The sequence below is a fragment of the Octopus sinensis genome, linkage group LG20, assembly GCF_006345805.1.
Source record: "Octopus sinensis linkage group LG20, ASM634580v1, whole genome shotgun sequence".
Lineage (NCBI taxonomy): Eukaryota > Metazoa > Mollusca > Cephalopoda > Octopoda > Octopodidae > Octopus > Octopus sinensis.
In genome coordinates this window covers 16,594,745-16,618,630 of record NC_043016.1, presented here as the reverse complement: position 1 = coordinate 16,618,630, position 23,886 = coordinate 16,594,745, and the positions used below count along the sequence as shown (strand labels likewise).

The following is a 23,886-nucleotide window of genomic DNA, read 5'->3' as shown; positions in this document are numbered from 1 at the left end:
GCGGAACTTGAACTCAGAACATGAAGACAGACAAAATGCCACTCAGCACATCACCCAGCGTGCTAACAATTCTGCCAGCTCACCGAATAATTTATCTATATAATATTATTTATAATAATAATAATCCTTTCTACTAAGTGCACAAGGCCTGAAATTTTGGGGGCAGGGATAAGTTGAATACATCAACCTCAGTGCATAACTGGTACTTATTTCATCAATTCTGAAAGGATGAAAAGCAAAGTTGATCTCAGCGGAATTTGAACTCAGAACATAAAGACGGACGAAATGCCACTAAGCATTTTGCCCAGTGTGCTAACGATTCTGCCACCTCACCAAATAATTTATGCTATATATAATAACCCTAATATTATTTATATAATATAATAATTTATATAATTATATAATATAATATGTTGAGGCGCAATGGCCCAGTGGTTAGGGCAGCGGACTTGCAGTCGGAGGATCGCAGTTTCGATTCCCAGACCGGGGATTGTGTGTGTTTATTGAGCGAAAACACCTAAAGCTCCACGAGGCTCCAGCAGGGGATGGTGGCAACCCCTCTTGTACTCTTTCACCTCAACTTTTTCCCCATTTCTTGGGTAATGCTGCGATGGACTTGCGTCCTGTCCAGCTGGGGGGAACATACGCCACAGAAACCGGGAAACTGGGCCCATGAGCCTGGCTAGGCTTGAAAATGGCACATAAATAAAAAATAATATATAATTTATATAATATTATTTATAATAATAATAATGACTGCTAATAACAGTAATAATAATCCTTTCTACTAAAGGCACTCGGCCTGAAATTAGGGGGAGGGACGTAGTTGATTACATCGACCCCAGTGTTTCACTGATAATCAATTTATTGACCCCGAAAGGATAAAAAGCAAATTCAACCTTGGCGGAATTTGAACTCAGAATGCAGCAACGGGCAAAACACCGCTAAGCATTTTGTCCAGCTTGCTAACGATTCTGCCAGCTTAGTGAATAATTTATTTATATAACATTATTTATAATAATATAATGATTGGTAATAATTTATTTATAATAATAATAATAATGGCTGATAATAATAATAATTTATTTTGGAAATGAATATATATATAGGCACATGAGTGGCTGTGTAGTAAGTGACTTGCTTACCAACCACATGGTTCCGGGTACAACCCACTGCGTGGAACCTTGGGCAAGTGTCTTCTACTATAGCCATGGGCCGACCAATGCCTTGCGAGTGGATTTGGTAGACGGAAACTGACCAGTTATATGCTATAATCAAGAATATACTATTTCATTACATAAAATGTAACTGTTTAAAATTTCCTTTTTGGGAAAGACTTCCGCCCATCCCCCACCCCTATTTTCTCCTAAATTTGTTTATTTAAAAAATTTTCTTTGGCAAAGAAAATCAGCATTGTGAAACTTTTTTCCACCCTTTCTCCACCAACTTTTTCAATTTTGACTTTTTCCCCACACTAATCCTAAAACCCTAACCTTAAAACCCTCAGCTCGAGGATATAGTAGAAGACACTTGCCCAAGGTGCCATGCAGTGGGACTGAACCCAGAACCATATGGTTGGTAAGAAAGCCACTTACCACACAGCCACTCCTGCGCCTGCCTATATATACATATATATATATATATATATATATATACATATATACATATATATATACATACATACATACATACATATATATATATATTATATATATATATATATGTACATATATACATACATATATATATAATATATATATATATATATATATATATATATACATATATATATACATACATACATACATACATACATACATATATATATATATATATATATATGTACATATATACATACATACATATATATATATATATATATATATAAAGTTAATCCAAACAAGAAAGCACAAAAAAAAAAAACACAACAACGCGAGGCGTGGAACAAATATAGTATTATTGTTGGACGCTCAGGAAAGAAGGAAAGAAGGAGGGTTTAACGTTTCGAGCGGAGCTCCTCGTCGGAAACATAGGAGAAAGAAAGATCCAGAGAAGGGAAGACAGAGAAAAAAAAATCGCCAACGGTATATATATATATACATACATACATATATATATCTATCTATCATATATATATCTATCTACACGACGGGCTTCTTTTATATACATATATATATCTATCTACACGACGGGCTTCTTTTCAGTTTCCGTCTACCAAATCTACTCACAAGGCTTTGGTCAGCAGTGGAACTGAACCCGGAACCATGTGGTTGGTAAGCATGCTACTTACCACACAGCCACTCCTGTTTAACTTTTTAAAAAATTCTATTTTCGTCTTTCGTTCTCTCTCTGAAATAACAACAGCAACAACAACAACAACAACAATAATAATAATAATGATAATAATAATAATAATAATAATTAATAAATAATTGTTGTAATTTATTAATTAATTATTATTGTTAATTTACGTAAGATTATCTATGTGTGTGTGTGTGTGTGTGAGTGAATGTGGGTTGGAGGCGGATGTTTAGAGTGGGGGATGAGTAAAAATAGCTACTACGTGTGTCAGTTAGTGTTGGTGTGTTGTCGGATCTGCCTGGGCTGGGGCCAAAAAAAAATAATAATAATGGGTCTTTCGGGCCTCGGAACACCCAGAGAAGGACCCGCTCTTGCTTCTTCGGCCAAGAAGACTTGGTACCTTACACTACGCCAGCTTGTGTATTTATTTACAACAGAAGATGTAAGTATATTCCGATCGGTAATGGTCGATTTCTACTTTCGCTTTTCATCCCTCCGCCTCCTCCTCCTCTCTCTTTCTCTGTCCTTTTCTCTCTCTCTCTCTCTCTCTCTCTCTCTCACGCACACACGCATATTTAATTAAACATGAACGCCTAATGCTTATCAGGTTCTCTGCCTGTCTCATTAATAATTATAAACCTTCTGTTCGTTTATTCGCTTACTTGTTGCAGTCATTTCACAGCGGCCATGCTAGAGCACCGCCTTTAGTCGAGCAAATCGACCCCAGGACTTATTCTTTGTAAGACTACTACGGCATTCCTTCCACATACCTCGACAACATTTAACATTTCCGTTCGGATATCTTCGCTATAACTCGACAATTCACTTCGGATCTTCTCCGTGACGACGGCTAAAATAGATATAATGAGGTCCGAGGCTGTAGTAAAAGACACTTGCCCAAGGTGGCACGCAGTGGGAATGAACCCGGAACCATGTGCTTCGTTGATTTCAGCAGCTGTCACGGAGATATCCGAAGTGAATTGTCGAGTTATGTCGAAGCATGGCATTCATTCGATCGAGAACACCAAAATAAACACTCGACTGTTTCCGTGACAACTCGACTATTCACTTCGGGGTTGTTCGTGTCTGTGTGTGCGCGTGCAAGCACACACACACACACAAGAACAAGTGCGTGCACACACGCACACACACAGATACGAACAAGCCACGCACACACAAACACAGCAGAAAACAAGCACGCACACGCACACACAGAAAAGAATAAGAACGCAAACGCACACAGAGAAGAACCAGCACGCACACACAGACACAGAGAACAAGCACACAAGCCACACACACAGACACAGAGAAGAACAAGCGACGCACACACAGACACAGAGAAGAACAAGCACGAACACACAGACACAGAGAAGAAAAGAGTAAAGAGTATCAAAAGAATTACTATACATAAATGCTTCGCGCTACGAGGGACGCTTAAAGTTAACACTACCATAATTAGTTTTGACTTTAAGAGTTCCTCGTAACGTGAAGTATTTATGTATAATATGAATGCTTTTAATATATATAAATAAATATATATATTTATATGTGTGTATGTGTAGATATGCAATGGGTGTATGGGTGTATGATGCAGAGAGAGAGAGTGAGAGAAAGAGAGAGAGATGCCATCAGTTATCAGTAACTGGGATGCTGGAAAACGACGCTAGCATCACTAAGATGCTAAATACCTAAGATTTTGTTTTCTTCTTTCGTGCAAACATTCCGCTTTAGCTGGGTTTTCTTTTTCGTTTTTTGTTTTTTACGTAAATAATTAACTATAAATATCTGAGTGTTTGCGTGACTGTGTTTATCTCTCTGTCTGTCTGTGGTATGTATAGCATTGGTAGATACACCGAGGTCCAGCTAAGCCATCATCAGACAATCCAATGATGGCTAACCGAAAATTTGAAGCCACTGTCAATATTTTACTTCTTAAAGTACAATAAATTTCTGCTCAAACAAATGTATTGTATAATCCTAAGTAGAGTAAAATTGGTTTTATTGTAACATAAACCCAAACAGTAAATATTTGTGTTAGTGTGTGTGTGTGTGTGTGTGCGTTTGTGTGTGTGTGTGTGTGCGTTTGTGTATGTGCGTTTGTGTGTGTGTGTGTAATGTGTGTGGGCGTTGTTAGGGGATTTGCACAGGCGATAGCGAAATCGCATGTTCGATTCTCGAGCTGGGCGTTGCGTTGTGTTCTTCAGCAAAACACTTCATCTCATCTTACTCTGCGAACATTTCGACATTGGCATTTGGCACACCGTGAACCTGTGCAGTTATAGTGTGAGTATATATCTGATGGAGGGTGTGCGCTTATGTGCAGCACAAGCATTTGATCAACGCAAACACATCATCTGTACAGTTTGCTCAGCAAGAAGTTGCAGAACCGTCTTCCTCGGACGCGAGAGTCTACCATTAAGCGAAATGTATGTATGTATGTATGTATGTGTTTGTATGTATGTATGTATGTATGTATTTATGTATGTGTGTGTGTGTATGTATGTGTGTGTGTATGTATGTATGTATATGGGTGTGTGTATGTATGTATGTATGTATGTAAGTAAGTAAGTAAGTATGTATGTATGTATGTATGCTTGTTTGTTCGTTTTACTTGTTTCGGGCATTAAGCTACGGGGCAAACCTGTGGAGGGAAGGTACGATGACGATCTCGGGGCATACCTGGGCGTCGACGAAGAATACCTGACTCGCCTGTTCAAAACAACTTTCGGGCCGGGACGTATGGACAATTTCCAGAGATCCCTGGCCTGGCAGTGCTATCGAGAAGCGCTATAGACATTGTTCGAGAGACACGGGGCCGACCTGCCCGAGATGCGGTCAGAGCGACGAAACCGTTCTGCACGCACTCGTGCAGTGTCCAACAATTTCCGACCTGTGGGCTTATGTCGAACGACTGCTGTCACGTGTGGAACGAGTCGGTTTATCAGCTGAGTCTATCGTCAATATTGTCACACCTCCTTCCTTCAAACAGGAAGGAAGAGCTATTTTCATAATACTTGTGGCTATGGCGAAAGAATGTATCTAGTAGACGCACCTGAAAGGATTAGAGACAAACACTTTCCTCTCTGGTCAATCTCTCATCAACTTTTTCAAGTATCACTTGAAGAGGAAAGTGAGAGTAGAGAGGCAAGTTTTGTCTAGCGACTGTTTAAAAAAAAGATGGGTAAATATAGCAAGGATGGCACCTATGAATGATGAAGCCACCTTGAGCATGATCCTTTGAACCGTAAAAATTTAAAAGAGAGTTACTTATTTGTAAATAAATTTGTTAATATGTGACGTAATTGCCCGAGGTTACTGTGGTCTTTTCGTAGGTTTTTCTTTCCACAGATAAACCTCCCCATTTCTTGGGAACTTTTTGTACTATTTCCAAATTTTTTGCATATATCCCCAACGATTTCGATCCCTTTTGATCGTTGTCCCTATTTTTTCCCTTTGTTTTCACCTCGAACAGAAAAGAAAAACTCTACATTGAAATTGTCCCCTCTGTGACTAGCCCTGTGTGGCCAATAAAGAAATCTATCTATCTGTGTGTCTGTGTGTCTGTCTGTCTATCAGTCTATCTGTCTGTCTATCTGTATATCTATGTATCTATCGATCTATATATCTACCTCTATCTAACTACCTATCTATCTATCTATCTATTTATCTATCTATCTATCTTTCTATCTCTCTTTATTTCTATCTATCTATCTATCTATCTATCTATCTATCTTTCTTTCTTTCTTTCAATGCCAGTGCATTGGTGTTGCCACATGCGTGTGTTTTTGTGTGCACATACGAGTTTCAATGTGGCCATCTATGTCTATGAGTGTGTGAGGACGTGTGTGATTGGGTGTATATAGGTCTGCATATATGTATGTATGCATATGTGTGTATGTCTGCATGTGTGCGTATGTGTGGAGGGTTCTATTTGTATGTGCATGCTGTAGGTATTTATTATGGGGCGCGGTGCATGCTATATACTTCGGTATGTGTGAGATGGATAAATTTAGAAATGAATATACTGAATAAAACAATAAAAGAGGATTTGGTGGACCCGTGGTGCAAGGACTGGCAAACCAGATGGCTGCACCAGGCTCCAATCTGATCTGGCAGAGTTTCTACAGCTGGATGCCCTTCCTAACACCAACCACCCCAAGAGTGTAGTGGGTGCTTTTGTGAACCAGATGGCTATAATAGAAGAAACTTGCCCAAAGTGCCACATAGTGGGACTGAACACGGAACCGTGAGGTTGGTAAGCAAGCTACTTACCACACAACCAATCCTGTGTGTATATATACACACCCACACACACAGTCATACACACACACACACATATATATATATATGCGACAGGCTTCTTTCAGTTTCCGCCTACCAAATCCAATCACAAGGCTTTGGTTGGCCCGAGGCTATAGTAGAAGACACTTGCCCAAGGTGCCACGCAGTGGGACTGAACCCGGAACCATGTGGTTGGTAAGCAAGCTACTTACCACACAGCCACTCCTACGCCTATATATACATATATACGATGGGCTTCTTTCAGTTTCCGTCTACCAAATCCACTCACAAGGCTTTGGTTGGGTCCAAGGCTATAGTAGAAGACACTTGCCCAAGGTGCCAGGCAGTGGGACTGAACCCGGAACCATGTGGTTGGTAAGCAAGCTACTTACCACACAGCCACTCCTACGCCTATATATACATATATACGATGGGCTTCTTTCAGTTTCCGTCTACCAAATCCACTCACAAGGCTTTGGTTGGGTCCAAGGCTATAGTAGAAGACACTTGCCCAAGGTGTCACGCAGTGGGATTGAACCCGGAACCATGTGGTTGGTAAGCAAGCTACTAACCACACAGCCACTCCTGCGCCTATAGTTCCAGTTTATATCTTGTGTGTATATATGTGGTGTACTACAATCATACAGATATTGAACAAATAATTATCTTTATACAGGGGTATGCTTTTTTGAGTGTGTCTGTTTGTCTTCACTATTAATAATGTCTATAAATCATTATACTAAGAGGCTTATCATGTGTTAGTATTTCTGTTATGTGTGTGTAGGGTGTGGCTGAAAAGATAATGGAGAAAGGGCGAAGAAAGGTGAGTGTTTTGTAGCTCATTTGTTCATTCTGTTTTTTTCTTTAATGAATATTGTTTTTACATAATGTATGTATAGGCGCTGGAGTGGCTGTGTGGTAAGTAGCTTGCTTCCCAACCACATGGTTCCGGGTTCAGTCCCATTGCGTGGCACCTTGGGCAAGTATCTTCTACTATAGCCTCAGGCCAACCAAAGCCTTGTGAGTGGATTGTGGTGGATGGAAACTGAAAGAAGCCCGTCGTATATATATATATGTGTGTGTATATATATTATCATATAAGTGTGTATATATATATCATCATATATGTGTGTATATATATCATCATCATTATCATCATCATCGATTAACGTCCGCTTTCCATGCTAGCATGGGTTGGACAGTTTGACTGTTGGCTGCCGAACCAGATGGCTGCACCAGTCTCCAGTCTGATCTGGCAGAGTTTCTACAGCTGGATGCCCTTCCTAACGCCAACCACTCCAAGAGTGTAGTGTGTGCTTTTACATGCCACCAGCACGGGGGCCAGTCAGGTGGCACTGGCAATGACCTTGCTCAAATTTTTTTTTTTTTTTACACATGCCAACGGCACAGGTGCCAGTAAGGCAATGCTGGTAATGATCCCGCTCGAATGGTGCCTCCTACATGCCACCGGCACGGAAGCTAGTAAGGTGAAGCTGGTAACGATCACACTCGAATGGTGTCTTTTATGTGCCAGTTAGCCGCTCTGTCAACGATCACACTCGTATGGTGCTCGTGCACGTCATCGAATTTCACTTTGATTTCTATTTCGATTTCACTTGCCTCAACAGGTTTTCGCAAGCAGAGTTTAGTGTCCAAAGAAGGAAAAGGTATGCATAAGTGGGATGGTTACGCCCCTGGCACAGACCACAAGGTTATGGTCTCATTTGGCTTGCCGGGTCTTCTTAAGCACAGCATATTTCCAAAGGTCTCGGTCACTAGTCATTTCCTTGGTGAGGCCTAAAGTTCGAATGTTGTGCTTCACCACTTCATCCCAGGTCTTCCTCACAGGTTCCCTCAACCGCTAGAGTGTGGCACTTTCTCACACAGCTATCCTCATCCATTCTCGCCACATGGCCATACCAGCGCAGTCGTCTCGCTTGCACACCACATCTGATGCTTCTTAGGTTCAACTTTTCTCTGAAGGTACCTACACTCTGTTGAGTATGCACACTGACATTACACATCCGTCGGATCATACTGGCTTCATTGCTTGCTAGCTTACGCATGTCCTCAGCAGTCACAGCCCATGATTCACTTATGATCGTGAGATTGTGAGTTCGAATCCCAGACCGGGCTGCATGTTATGTTCTTGAGCAAGATGCTTTATTTCATGTTGCTTCAGTTCACTCAGCTGTAGAAATGAGTTGTGACGTCACAGGTGCCAAGCTATATTGGCCCCTTTGCCTTTCCCTTGGATAACACTGGTGGTGTGGAGAGGGTAGGACTTGTGCCAGGAGGGTAACTTTCTAGGTGCAATTCCATTGTCAGTCATCACCGAAGGTGCTCTCCGAAGAGATGTATGTATGTATAGGTCACATTGCACATTTGGATGGCAGGCCTTCACCAATTATGTGCCTCTACTCAACGACCGAACTCTCACATCCGGCAACTCAACTCAACAGAACTCAATGCCCTACTAACGACTCCGGGTCACCCTACGTGGCACTTCTGCGACTAGCTATCACGTCTGCTATTTATACATACTGGACTAGGCTACTTATCGTCTGTGATCACATAAGTGGGCTGGTTACACCCATGGAATAGGCCATGAGGTTATGGTCTCACTTGACTTGCCGGGTTTTCTCAAGCACAGCATATTTCCAAAGGTCTCAGTCACTAATGATTGCCTTGGTGAGGCCTAATGTTTGAAGGTCATGCTTCACCACCTCATCCCAGGTCTTCCTGGGTCTGTCTATTCCACAGGATCCCTCAACTGCTAGGGTGTAGCACTTTTTCACACAGCTGTCCTCATCCACACGTAACATATGACCATACCAGCACAGTCGTCTCTCTTGCACACCACATCTGATGCTTCTAAGGTCCAACATCTCCCTCAGAGCACTTACACTGTTGTAGGTCACGGGTTAAGGTCTCACTTGGCTTGCCAGGTCTTGTCAAGCACAGCATATTTCCAAAGGTCTCAGTCACTAGTCATTGCCTCCGTGAGGCCTAATGTTTGTAGGTTGTGCTTCAGTAACTCTTTTCCAATATTCAGATGGCTTCCAACTTTTTCTCAGCTACAACGTGAATTTTTATGCTCTTCAATGTCATTGACTATTTCTGAAAGAAGGGAAACATAACAGTTGTCAAACCTGAATATGGTGTGTGTGTATGTGTGCGCGTGTGTACCAATTATGTCCATGCTAAATAAATACACATCTCTTTTACTCCTTTACTTGTTTCAGTCATTTGACTGTGGCCATGCAGGAGCAATGCCTTTAGTCGAGCAAATCGACCCCAGGACTTATTCTTTGTAAGCCCAGTACTTATTCTATTGTCTCTTTTTGCCGAACTGCTAGGTTATGGGGACACAAACACACAAGCATCGGTTGTCAAGCAATATTGGGGATCAAACAAAGACACAGAAACATATTCATACACATACATATATATATATATATACGACGGGCTTCTTTCAGTTTCCGTCTACCAAATCCACTCACAAGGCTTTGTTCGGCCCGAGGCTATAGTAGAAGACACTTGCCCAAAGTGCCATGCAGTAGGACTGAACCCGGAACCATATGGTTCGTAAGCAAGCTACTTACTACACAGCCACTCCTACACCTATATATATATATATGATGGGCTTTTTTGAGTTTCCCAGGAGTTATTCTTTATAAGCCTAATAGTTATTCTATTGGACTCTTTTTGCCAAACCGTTAAGTTACGGGGACGTAAACACACCAGCATCACTTGTCAAGCGATGTTGGGGGGACAAACACAGACACACAAACATATACATACATACATACATGCATACATACATACATACATACATACATACATATATATATATACAACGGGCTTCTTTCAGTCTCCGTCTACCAAATCCACTCACAAGGCTTTGGTCGGCCCAAGGCTATAGCAGAAGACACTTGCCCAAGGTGCCCCGCATGGGACTGAACCCGGAACCATGTGGTTGTTAAGCAAGCTACTTACCACACAGCCACTCCCGTGCCTACATGTGTAAAAAGAAAAAGGTAGATACACAGGTATGAAATGTTAGTAGGAAAATCCATATTATTATTTTATAAATAGATACAGCACACTTCAAATGATTTTGTATAATTAACACATCTTTTTATCTCTGTTTCTCTCTCTTTTTCCACACACACACACAAACACATACACACTCTCGCTCATACACACACACGCATGCACTCACCACGTACAGTAATTAAGAAAGATCTGTTGGTTTTAAATCCAGCCAGTAGGTAGCAAAACCAGTGTTGCCTTCAAGGCAAGAAGTTAAAATGTCAGTCAAAGGATTTGCATTCTACCTTCATCACACACACACAATAGATGAATGGATATATATATATATATATATATAGTTATATGAGTGGGTGTGTGGTAAATAGCTTGCTTACCAACCACACGGTTCCAAGTTCAGTCCCACTGCGTGGAACCTTGGGCAAGTGTCTTCTACTATAGCTTTGGGCCGACCAAATCCTTACGAGTGGATTTTGTAGACGGAAACTGAAAGAAGCCCGTCATATATATATATATGTATATATATAGGCATCGGAGTGGCTGTGTGGTTAGTAGCTTTCTTACCAACCACATGGTTCCGGGTTCAGGCCAACCAAAGCCTTGTGAGTAGATTTGGTAGATGGAAACTGAAAGAAGCCCATCATATATATGTATATATATAATTAGTGAATTGAAGAAATGGAGTTGAACGAAGATTGAACAGAAATCCTTTTATTGCATTCTTAATCTGCAACAAGATTATTCATCTTTCTATTTCACCAAATATATATATATATATATATATATACACATGTATGTGTGTGTGTATGTTTGTATGTCTGTGTTTGTCCCCCCAACATTGCATGACAACTGATGCTGGTGTGTTTACGTCCCCGTAACCTAGTGGTTCAGCAAAAGAGACTGATAGAATAAGTACTAAGCTTACAAAGAATAAGTCCTGGGGTTGATTTGCTCGACTAAAGGTGGTGCTCCAGCATTGCCACAGTCAAATAACCGAGACAAGTAAAATGTACACACACGCGTACATTTTTATCATTACTACCAATATTTCCAAAACCATCATCATCACTATTGATCTCATCATCATCATCATCATCATCATCATCATCATTTTTGTTTAACATCCATTTTCCATGCTAGCATGGGTTGGACGGTTCGACCGGGGTCTGGCAAGACAGGAGGTTGCACCAGGCTCCAGTCTGATCTGGCAGTGTTTCTACAGCTGGATGCCCTTCCTAATGCCAACCACTGCGAGAGTGTAGTGTGTGCTTTTTACGTGCCACCAGCACAGGGGCCAGTGGAGGCTGGCATCAGACACGATCGGTTAATGCTTTTTATGGAAGCCAGTCAATGCGGCACTGGCATCGGCCACATTCGGATGGTTCTTTTTACATGCCACCGGCACGGGTATCACAACTACAATTTCCATTTGATTTTTATTTTGATGTTGATGTACTTGACTCAGTAGGTCTCCTCAAGCACAGCAGGTTGCCCTACGATCCAAGATAAGCACAGCAGGCCATCTGCAATCGAAGGTACTTTGAATGGGCTGGGGCTGGTTATGTGAAGCTGGTGTAGGATACAGCCATGAACTCCCTTCATTTGTTGGGTCTTCGCAGTCACAGCGTATCTGCAAAGGTCTCGGTCTTTTGACATTGCCTCTGTGAGGCCCAACGTTCGACAGTCATTCTTCGAACATTGGGCCTCACAGAGGCAATGATGAACGACCGAGACCTCTCATTATAATCATTTCTGCTGTCATCATTATAATTTTGGTCCTTACAGTTATCAGGGACATTGTGATTTATATTTTCAGCATAATCATAACCCGTTGTCATCATCTTCACCATCAACACCACCGCCACCATCAACACCACCACCACCATCAACACCACCGCCACCATCAACACCACCACCACCATCAACACCACCGCCACCATCAACACCACCGCCACCATCATCGATGGCGTTATCCAAAACAGAGGTGCCCTCAGAGGTTATTTAATTGTTAAACCATGGGATCATTGTTCATGTGATATTAGGACATGTCCATACACTAGAGGGCAGGCCTGATGTCTATGGGCCAGCAGCTGACCTTAAAGTCCTGTGTTTTTTAACCACAGGTCTGTCTTCTGCTACCTGACACATGCCTGAAGCCCGTGACAAGAACTAAAGCCCCAGGCCACAGTAGCGATGAGATTAACCCCTTAATGGATCAATTATTTTGACATGGCGTTTCATTTCAGAGCATATTTATTTATTTCCTTTTTTAACGATATACCCTGTGTTAATTACAAAAAAAAAGTTTTTTATCTTGTTCCCTTTATTTTTTATTATAGAAATTAAAATGTACTTTTACTCATTTGGATTTAAGCGAGTTTACTCGGACATTGAAAAAGTACATATAACTTAACGATCTTTGATTTCTTTCTAAGATGTTTTGCTTTTAAATGAAAGGAAAATTTTTAAAAAATGAGATATACAGTTTATTTAGAATGATAATTTTGAAAACAAGGAGTTACACACAAAGTTATCTTGCAGACATCACACATGTATCTGCTTTCTCTTTGAATCTTCTTTCCTTTAGCTTCTCTCTTCTCTGCGCATTTTGCACACTGTCTTGAAGGGTTCTTTTTTTTATCACTTGGTGGTATTTCCATGGGAAAGTGACCAGCTGGGGCAAATCTGATTGATGATGGTTTTCCTGGTTTCGTGGGAGGCAATAAGGGCCTATATTTTTCAATAATCTTGGTGATTATTTGCATTCTAAATTTCAGCAGTTTCATAACAGAAGCTGAAGTTTCCAAGGATGCTTTATACAAAACATAATTATTCCAGATAGCCAAATCCATCAAATGATAAAATACTTTTTTTTTTAAACAACGCGAGTAAATTCGTGATTGCTCAAAAATGAAACGACACAAAACGAATAAACTCGTTTGAGTACTAAAATTAAAAGTTAATTTTGACCGAGTATACTTGTCTGGCTCTAAAAAAGATACATTTGCAATGCATGAGTAATCTCGGGATAATCTACTAAGGGGTTAATTGTGAATAAATTCTAACTTCATTTTCACCAAAACTCCTGAGTTGGGGCCTCACCACTACCATCATCGATGTTGTTATCCAAAACAGAGGTGCCATCAGAAGTTATTTAATTGTTAACTATGGGATCATTGTTCATGTGATATTAGGACTTATCCATGCACTGGAAGGTAGGCCTGATGTGACAGATGTCTATGGGTCCTGTGTGTTTTAGCCACAGGTCTGCCTTCAGCTACTTGATGGGATGTAAATAATGTAAATAACATACATAATTCCTCATCTCTTAAATATAGAACTGAATAATAATACTAACATTGCAAAATACCTTAGGAATGAGAACCCAGGTTCAAAATTTCCCCAAGACACCTGATGAAGGCTGAAGGATATATCAGCCGAAACGTGTTAACAACAAACAAGATGAGGACAAATATCCGTCAATTGTAAATAATGTAAATAGTACAACCCACCATACCTGTCACCCTAACAATTTCACTTATTCACTGTTTAAACAGGAGAAGGTCAAAGACCATTTTTCAGATCAGCTGGCAACAGATTTCGACTTGAAAATGAAGGGCGAATTCTTGGATATTATGTGTAGAAAGCATAATATTGCATGTAGAAATGAAATAAGATACATATGCTTTGCTGGTTGTTTAATATCAATATGAATAAATTATGGAGTGTGAAGGAGCTGAGAGGAAAATTAAATAATAGATGTGTAGTGAATCTTGCATGCTTGAAGTGGATTCGATCCACCACAGCCAAATTTAAATTAACACTGCAACAGAACTGTTCCCACGGTGGAACAATGGTTTTTCTCTGACAGCAGTTTTACATTTTCCAGATGCCTTTAGCTAGGCCGAAATAATGCCTTCACCACTTGACCCTTTCTAACCTCTTCTACTTCACCAAAAGCTAGAATAGAGATAACAAGACCACCAACTAAATCTATTGTTCTCAATGATATATCTATCCTTCTGGATCTTAATAAAAGCAAGCACATCTCAAGCAAAAATCAGTTAGTCACCACTCTGTGATGACTCAACGTGGTCTGGCTGACCAACATTGGTCAGAGGGAGAAATGAAGTTTACTGCCAGCAACTGTCAGACAACACTCTACAATTCTCTCTAGCTCTAATTCTGTTCTCTTACAACATCATTCTATCTCTCTCTGTGTTTACTACTAAACAATGAAGAGGACACAAACACAAACTTTACTTTGCATGCTTTTGGATGTATCAAAACCTGCCCATCGAGACAAGATATTTGTAACGTAACGGTAAATAAATATTTCCTTAAAACTTCAATGCATCTTTCCCATCTTTCACATCCTACAGTATGCAATTATACCAACAAAACTCTTATCGTCACGACTGCTGACTCCAACTCGTAATAATAATGTTCACAAATAAATTTCTGCCTTTACAGATGCATAAAATGTGATCTCAAGATGGTAGAACTCTGAAAGGTGCTGTCACAGGACTGCAGCTAATGGCAATATGGTCTCTTTCAGAATTCTTGTGTAATCCATGTATATATGAAACAAAAACTGATCTAAAAATGATAATAATGATAATATTGTGTGAATATATGTGGCCTTCGTGCATTGTGTATTCAAGGATTAATGGTGTGTGATTCTGTATGTTAGAAAGATTATGATTAACAATTTAGACAAGATTTAATATGATATTTACATCAATAATTGAAAACCAATGGATTAAGAAAAATTAGGGCAGCGGGAGCTGTTTATGTGTGTGAGTTTACACAGACATGCAGGAAGTAAATAGACTTTTAATTTTCGAAATCTTTTATTTGATATTAATTGGTTGAAGGAGAGGTTTTCTTCTAGCTACTCGTCTATAATACCCAAGCTTAAGCAGATATATAACACACGTTCTTGGACTAGCTTCTAGCTGTTTTGCAATGTCATAAGCCTTCGAACGGGGTTCGTTTTCCACAATTTCCTTCAAACAGCAAAGCCTCCTTTCCAAGGGCCCAGGTCAGCTTGGATGAGAATCTATTGATTCTTCTCCTTGGCTTTTGAATTGCACTATAATTCTATTAACAGTAGCAAGAAGAATTCAAAAATTTTCGTCAATTATTCACTGGCTAAGGCCAACCTCAGATTGCCCAACAATACGACGCCTTTGAAAATCTGACGGTTGTGCTGAATTTTTTGTCTCTGACATGGTTACACTTTACTCTTTACTCTTATACTTGTTTCAGTCATTTTGACTGCGGCCATGCAGGAGCACCGCTTTTAGTCGATCAAATCAACCCCAGGACTTATTCTTTGTAAGCCTAGTACTTATTCTATCGGTCTCTTTTCCTGATCTGCTAAGTTACAGGGACGTAGACACACCAGCATTGGTTGTCAAGTGATGTTGGGGGGACAAACACAGACACACAAACATATACACATGTATACATATAATACTATATACGAGGGGCTTCTTTCAGTTCCATCTACCAAATCCACTGACAAGGCTTTGGTCGGCCTGAGGCTATAGGAGAAGACACTTGCCCAAGGTGCCACGCAGTGGGACTGAACATGGAACCATGTGGTTGGTATACAAGCTACTTACCACACAGCCACTCCTACACCTATATATGTATATATATATATATATATATATATATATACATAGTGAGAAAAAAGTAAAGATTAATAGATCTCACGGACTGTAAATCTTTGAGTATAATCCGTATTCAAAATCCCTAGTGTGTACTATATACGGGGTTAAAAATGAAAAATATTTTCTAAGCAATGTCCGAGTCTCTATTTGCTGTCTGGCAATGTTTATTCAGACACATTTTGTGGTGCAGGGCACAAAAATACCTTTAGCTAAGCCTGAAAGCAATGAAGTCATAAAAGAATCATCCATAGCTTGCAGTAAGCAACATTTATTAAAATAAAAGTGTTCAGAACACAGAATAACATGTAACAAAAACAATTTGCAAACATATTTACATTCCCATATAACAGTTAAGAACATCACCATTATTGTATTATGCATGCGTGGAAGTGTTTGTTCGACTTGATACTGCTGGCTTAATTACGCACAACTCAAGTTAGAGAAGGGGTGTGTATTATACACAAGGTTTAAGTTTTTCAGAAGTACAGCCCCCTAAAAATCCCCTGCGTATTATACTCAAGGGCGGATTATTCTCGAAGATTTATGGTATGTAATACAGAAGTAGAAAAGAACTTGGAGAATGCTGACTTCCGTGAAGCTCATTTTAAGATAGATGCGCGAGTAAAATTACTAATAGAGAAATAAAAATAAAATTTGGAAACTACAACACCACCATAGGTTACGTGGAAAGATGAATGTCTTTTCAAGGGAGATAATCAAAGAATGTAATAGTAATCCTTCATGTAAAGGATATATAACAAATGAAAATTCCTTCTAAAATCCATAAAAATGACTGGATCACTACCAAAACTTCATTATCTGTTCCCTGTGTCATTAACAACTTTTCCTGCAAGTTTTATCAAATACTATTTTCAGAGATATTTTGCAGACAGACGTAAAAATCCTTCTAGAATCCATAAAAATTCACGGATCACTACCAAACTTTCATTATCTGTTTCCCGTGTCATTATTAACCTCTCCTGCAAGTTTCGTCAAATATTGTTTACAACTTTTTGAGTTGTGTTGCACACAGACAGACAGACGGACAAACCAACGACAATGAAAACACGACCTCCTTCCTTGGCGGAAGTAATTATAAAAATGATGCATATATATATATGGATTTTGATTTAATATCTAATCTTTGTTATTCTACAATATTATCTCTTGTTATCTTTTCATTTACAGGTCAAACTAATTCCCGTTTAATTCTGCTGATGTCTGGTTAGCAGCAGCAGCAGCAGCACAACCTTATTGACCAGCCATCTCAAGCAATACCATGTTCCATTCGGCTAATATCCACATGGTGCAGAGAGTTCGACGCCCAAATGCACTGCGCACATATTTTGCTTCTTCGTCCATTATTCCCGGTAAAGAACCATTTCGACGAGGCGTTCTCTTCAGCACTGTGGCCGGAATAATGTTGACCATTGGCGGACTTTTAACATGGATGAGTAAGCCAGATTTTCTTAATTATTATTTGAAAATTTTTTCCCCCCTCAACCCTGTCCAATTACATACTCTGCCCAGCATTTCTAATTTCTTTATTGCCCACAAGGGGCTAAACATAGAGGGGACAAACAAGGACAGACAAAGGGATTAAGTCGATTACATCGACCCCAGTGCGTAACTGGTACTTAATTTATTGACCCAGAAAGGATGAAAGGCAAAGTCAACCTCGGCGGAATTTGAACTCAGAACATAACGGCAAACGAAATACCACTAAGTATTTCGCCTTGCGTGCTAACATTTCTACCAGCTCGCCACCTTAATGCTGGGCAGTGAGCTCTCAACATATATTTGACATTGACCACCCTGCAGCCATTGTTCTTATTTAAATATATTCTTTTTACCCTGGATCGTAGGGCAACCTGCTGTGACTGCGAAGGCCTGGCAAATAAAGTGAGTTCACGATTGTATCCTACACTAGTTTCGCATAACCAGTCCCAGCCCATTCAAACATACCTTGAAAATCTGACACCTTTAATTTTCAAAATCTTTTATTTGATATTAATTGGTTGAAACGACCTGCTGTACTTTCCTTGAAGCATAGGGCGACCTGCTGTGTTTTACCTTGGATCGTAGGGTGACCTACTGTACTTACCTTGAATCATAGGGTGACCTACTGTAGTTACCTTGGATCGCAGGGTGACCTGCTGTGCTTGAGGAGACCTATTGAGTCAAGTACATCAACATCAAAATAAATATCAAATGGAAATTGTAGTTATGATACCTGTACCGGTGGCATGTAAAATGCACCATTCGAATGTGGCCGATGCCAGCACCGCCTTGACTGGCTTCTGTGTTGGTAGCACATAAAAAGCACTATTTGAACATGGCAAATGCCAGCCTCCTCTTGCCCCTGTGCCAGTGGCATGTAAAAAGCACCATCCAAACATAGCCGATACCAGTGCCGCCTTGAATGGCTTCCATGCCGGTGGCACATAAAATGCACCATCTGATTGTTGCCATTACCAGCGCCTTCTGGCCCCTCTGCCAGTGGCATGTAAAAAGCACCAACAGATCGTGGCTGCTGCCAGTCTCCTCTGGCCTCTGTGCTGGTGGCACATAAAAAGCACCAACTGATCGTGGCCGTTTCCAGCCTCCTCTGGCCCCTGTACCGGTGGGATGTCAAAAGCACTATCTGAAACTGCTAGAGCCGCCTTGACTGGCTTCTGTTGCTGTTAACAATCACTATCGAATGGTGCTTTTTACTTGCCACTGGCACGGGATCCAGTCCAGAGGCACTGGCAATGCCCTCGCTTGAGTATTGTTTTTCTCAGTATTATAGCAACAATATGTGAAGGCACATGGCTCAGTGGTTAGAGCATCGAGCTTACAATCGTGAGGTTGTGAGTTCGAATTCCGGACCAGGGTGCATGTTATGTTCTTGAGCAAGACACTTTATTTCTTCACTTTGCTCCAGTTCACTCAGCAGTAGAAATGAGTTGCAACATCACAGGTGCCAAGCTGCATCGGCCCCTTTGCCTTTCCCTTGGATAACATCGGTGACATGAAGAGGGGAGGCTGGAAGGCATGGGCGACTGCTGGTCTTCCATAAACAACCTTGCCGAGACTCATGCCTGGGAGGGTAACTTTCTAGGTGCGATCCCATGGTCAGTCATGACCGAAGGGGATCTCAGCAGCAGGAACAGTATTGTAAGATTTTGGTGTATAAATATTCCATCATGAATTTATATAACAATCTCTGCTTGTACAGTTCTATATTTAAGAGATGAGGATTTATGTACATTATTTACAATTGATGGATATTCATCCTCATCTTGTTTGTTGTTAACACAACGTTTCGGCTGATATACCCTCCAGCCTTCATCAGGTGTCTTGGGGAAATTTCGAATCTGGGTTCTCATTCATAAGATATTCTTCAATGTTATTATATAGAAAACACCATGGAAAATACAAAAACTAAAAGAAACAGCACATATGCTAGGACACAACAACCTCCTAAGCAGACCGAGTGCAGATATGAGCAGCATATGGGAACTGGTATTAGGAAAATATTAGATTTATAAGCCCTAAAATTCATTCCATAATTACACACAGGCATATGGCGTAGTGGTTAAGAGCGCAGGCTACTAACCCCAAGATTCTGAGTTCGATGCCAAGCAGTGACCTCAACAATAGTAATAACATCAAAAAATACCTTAGGAATGAGAACCCAGGTTCGAAATTTCCCCAAGACACCTGATGAAGGCAGGAGGCTATATCAGCCGAAACGTTGTGTTAACAACAAACAAGATGTTGACAAATATCCATCAATTGTAAATAATGTACATAATTCCTCATCTCTTAAATATTGAACTGAGTAATAATAATAATTTCGAAAAATACATTAGGAATGAGACGCAGGTTTGAAATTTCCCCAAGACACCTGAAGAAGGCTGGAGGGTATATCAGTCGAAAGGTTGTGTTAACAACAAACAAGATGAGGACAAATATCCGTCAAATGTAAGTAATGTAAATAATGTAAATAATCTTTGCTTGTGTTCCAAACATGCCCTTTAAATTGTAATTCCTGTAGACATTAAAATCATTTTACTGACCTCTCTGTAATTTCTTCAAATATGCACCTATTAAATTCTGTTTTGGATTAGGGCCATGAAAGTAACTAACTGAAAATTATTCTGATTTCTTGTAGGCTTCAATAAAATCTTCGGGGCCCGTGCTTCCATGATGGGTCCTCTTCTGATTGCCTTATCTCTAGGACTGATGTTCTTTTCTCTGAGACAGTTCCTCATTGCTAGAAAACAAAGTCATACAGCAGCCAGAGAAAGAATTCGGGTTTGTAATATTTATTCTATACTAGCATTAAAGACCCGTCGTTGCCGGGTCATAGTGTTAGTGCATGTATATATGTGTACATATTACATGTACATCTATATATATACATCTATACATAAAATGCAAAATACAAAGTTATATCTTGATATCACTAGTGATAACAATACTCAAAATATATAACAGACTGGAATTGTTAGCCCGTCTCTTGTAATTCCGATCAATTGTATCTTGTCCTCCCTCTTGTATAGAAGTGTGGCTAGAATCTGACAGCTGCAGCGAAATTCATTTTTGGACTTTCTCCTATCGAAGACATTTTAACAAAAATACTTCCGTGTAAATGGTGAAAATATTGTCAATTTCCCCAAACAGGGACACAATACTATGAAAGATATCTAACCAGAGGTGGTAAATTAGCCACAATAGAAGCAAGGTTCGAGTCAACGGAGCATGTAAGGGAGTACTCGACTCGAACCTTGCAAAGTGGAAATATTTTATTTTTACCTTTATATCTGGTACGTAGGACGTCCCGGATAAAAATTTAAAATGTCCCCCAGAAGTAGAGGTAGGCTGGATTGTAGCCACACTTCTATACAAGAGGGAGGACAAGATCCAATTGATCGGAATTGCAAGAGACGGGCTAACAATTCCAGTCTGTTATATATTTTGAGTATTGTTATCACTAGCGATATCAAGATATAACTTTGTATTTTGTATTTTATGTGTAGATGTATATATATATATAAAGATGTACATGTAATATGTACACATATATACATGCATAATATATCCAACCATACACACATACGCACACACACACATACATAGGGGCAGGTGTGGCTGTGTGGTAACAAACTACGTTCCAAAACACATGGTCCTGGGTTCAGTCCCACTGTGTGGTGACTTGGCATGTGTCTTCTGCTGTAGCCTCAGACCAACCAAAGCCTTCTCAGTGGATTTTGTACATATATACAGGCATACATACATATATATATATACAGGCATACATACATATATATATATACAGGCATACATACATATATATATATACAGGCATACATACATATATATATATACAGGCATACATACATATATATATATCTACAGGCATACATACATATATATATATAGAGGCATACATACATATATATATATAGAGGCATACATACATATATATATATACAGGCATACATACATATATATATATACAGGCATACATACATATATATATATACATGCATACGTACATATTCGGCATAAACACTCTACCACTACAACTAATAACTGTTGGGAACACTTTCAAACCTGCCTTACATTCGAACCGGAATCTCAAAAACATTGTTGCCTTACATCTCATTCTCATTTCATTCCCAACACAGGGATATAAAACTTACTTCTCACTACGAGACAATGGAAGATGGTAACAGATATTTACCACATGCTACCTTATCAAGTGAAGTATATTGTCATCCACTTCACCTCTAACCTTCATAGCGTATGGACAATTCAAACGACCCCACACCACTATACCACCACTGATACCTTCATCCTTCTAGCTGTCTGCTTTCTTATAAATACGACAGAATTCATTTCAAGCCAAATAATATTTGCAACACTATTCATAATCACTCCGTTCTTTCCTATTACTATTTCTCTCGTCTATATATATAAAAGTGAGAATGTGTGTCTGTCTGTCTGTGTGAATCCCTAAGACTTGAGAACTACACAACCAACTTCATTCAAATTTTACACATGCCTTACTTAGGGTCCATGGAGTGTCATGGGCAAAAAATTTTTTAACTTCTCGCCTAGGGCAAGCCCACAGCAATATCATATCTTCTCCACTATTTCAGTCTTACGTGTTAAAAGTGAAACAAAAACATATCTCTATTGTATGTATATATATATATATACAAATAAGAAAATGGAGGAACAAATTCATTTTGATCATCAACCTACAGATTTACAATTTCATATTATTTATTAATTATACAAATGGGAACATCAAAATCGAACAAAACAATATACATCAATATGCAAATTAATAATACAATAAAAATAATACAAATAAACTGCTCCTTAGTGGGTTATCCCTATAACCCCTATCTTACATTGTACTATATATATACATGTATATAAATGGATGTATATATACTTCACATTGTCGTGCAGTTACTGTCTATACCTCGTTCAGAGATTTATTGTATATATATATATATATATATATATACATACATATATATATATATATACATTTTTTACGTGCCACCCACACAGATGCCAAACGGAGCTTTGCCAGCTCCATCTGGCACCTGTGCGGGTGGCACGTAAAAAGCACCCACTACACTCACGGAGTGGTTGGCGTTAGGAAGGGCATCCAGCCGTAAAAACACTACCAGATCAGACTGAGCCTGATGCAGCCTTCCGGCTTCACAGACCCCAGTTGAACCGTCCAACCCATGCTAGCATGGAAAGTGGACGCTAAACGATGATGATGATGATGATGATATATGTATATATATAGGTGTATATGTATACATGTACATGTATAGCTGTATATGTATAGATGTATTTCTAAAGATATACATATATGTGTATACATGTTTGTCTAGATGTATATGTATATCATCATCATCATCATCATCGTTTAACGTCCGTTTTCCGTGCTAGCACGGGTTGATAGATGTACATGTAGTATGTACACATATATATATATACACATATATATATGCATACATATATATATGCATACATATATACACCCATACACACACACACACACTCACACACACACACACACACACACACACGTGCAGGTGTGGCTGTGTGGTAACAAACTTGGTTCCAAAACACATGGTCCTTAGTTCAGTCCCACTGTGTGGTAACTTGGCATGTGTCTTCTGCTCCAGCCTCAGACCAACCAAAGCCTTGTCAGTGGATTTTGTAGAGAGAAACTGAAAGAAATCAATTGTATATATATGTATGTATATATATACAAGTCTATGTGTGTGTCTTTGTGTTTCTCCCTTATCGCTGCTTCACAACTGGTGTTCGTTTATTTACATCCCCATAACTTACTGGTTTCACAAGAAGAAACTGATTGAATAAGTACCAGGCTTATCAAAATATAAAAAAAGGCCATGTCTCATATTTTTATTTGCCCACTCAGTTGTATCTATCAATTCATCTTTGTGTGTGTGTGTATGCATATATATATATATATATATATATATAGATATGGATTTCGTTGACAGGAACTGAAACAAATCAA

At 39.5% G+C, this 23,886-nt stretch overlaps 1 long non-coding RNA gene across 1 annotated transcript in view; it reads left to right on the top strand.

The window, feature by feature from the left end:
• Positions 1 to 2,539: 2,539 nt before the first annotated feature.
• LOC115222569 overlaps positions 2,540 to 23,886 on the top strand; it is a 34,337-nt gene continuing 12,990 nt past the window's right edge. The window contains exons 1-3 of the long non-coding RNA XR_003882733.2: positions 2,540 to 2,743; positions 17,505 to 17,770; positions 20,476 to 20,618. This is a non-coding gene — a long non-coding RNA (uncharacterized LOC115222569). The remainder of the gene's footprint in view (positions 2,744 to 17,504; positions 17,771 to 20,475; positions 20,619 to 23,886) is intronic.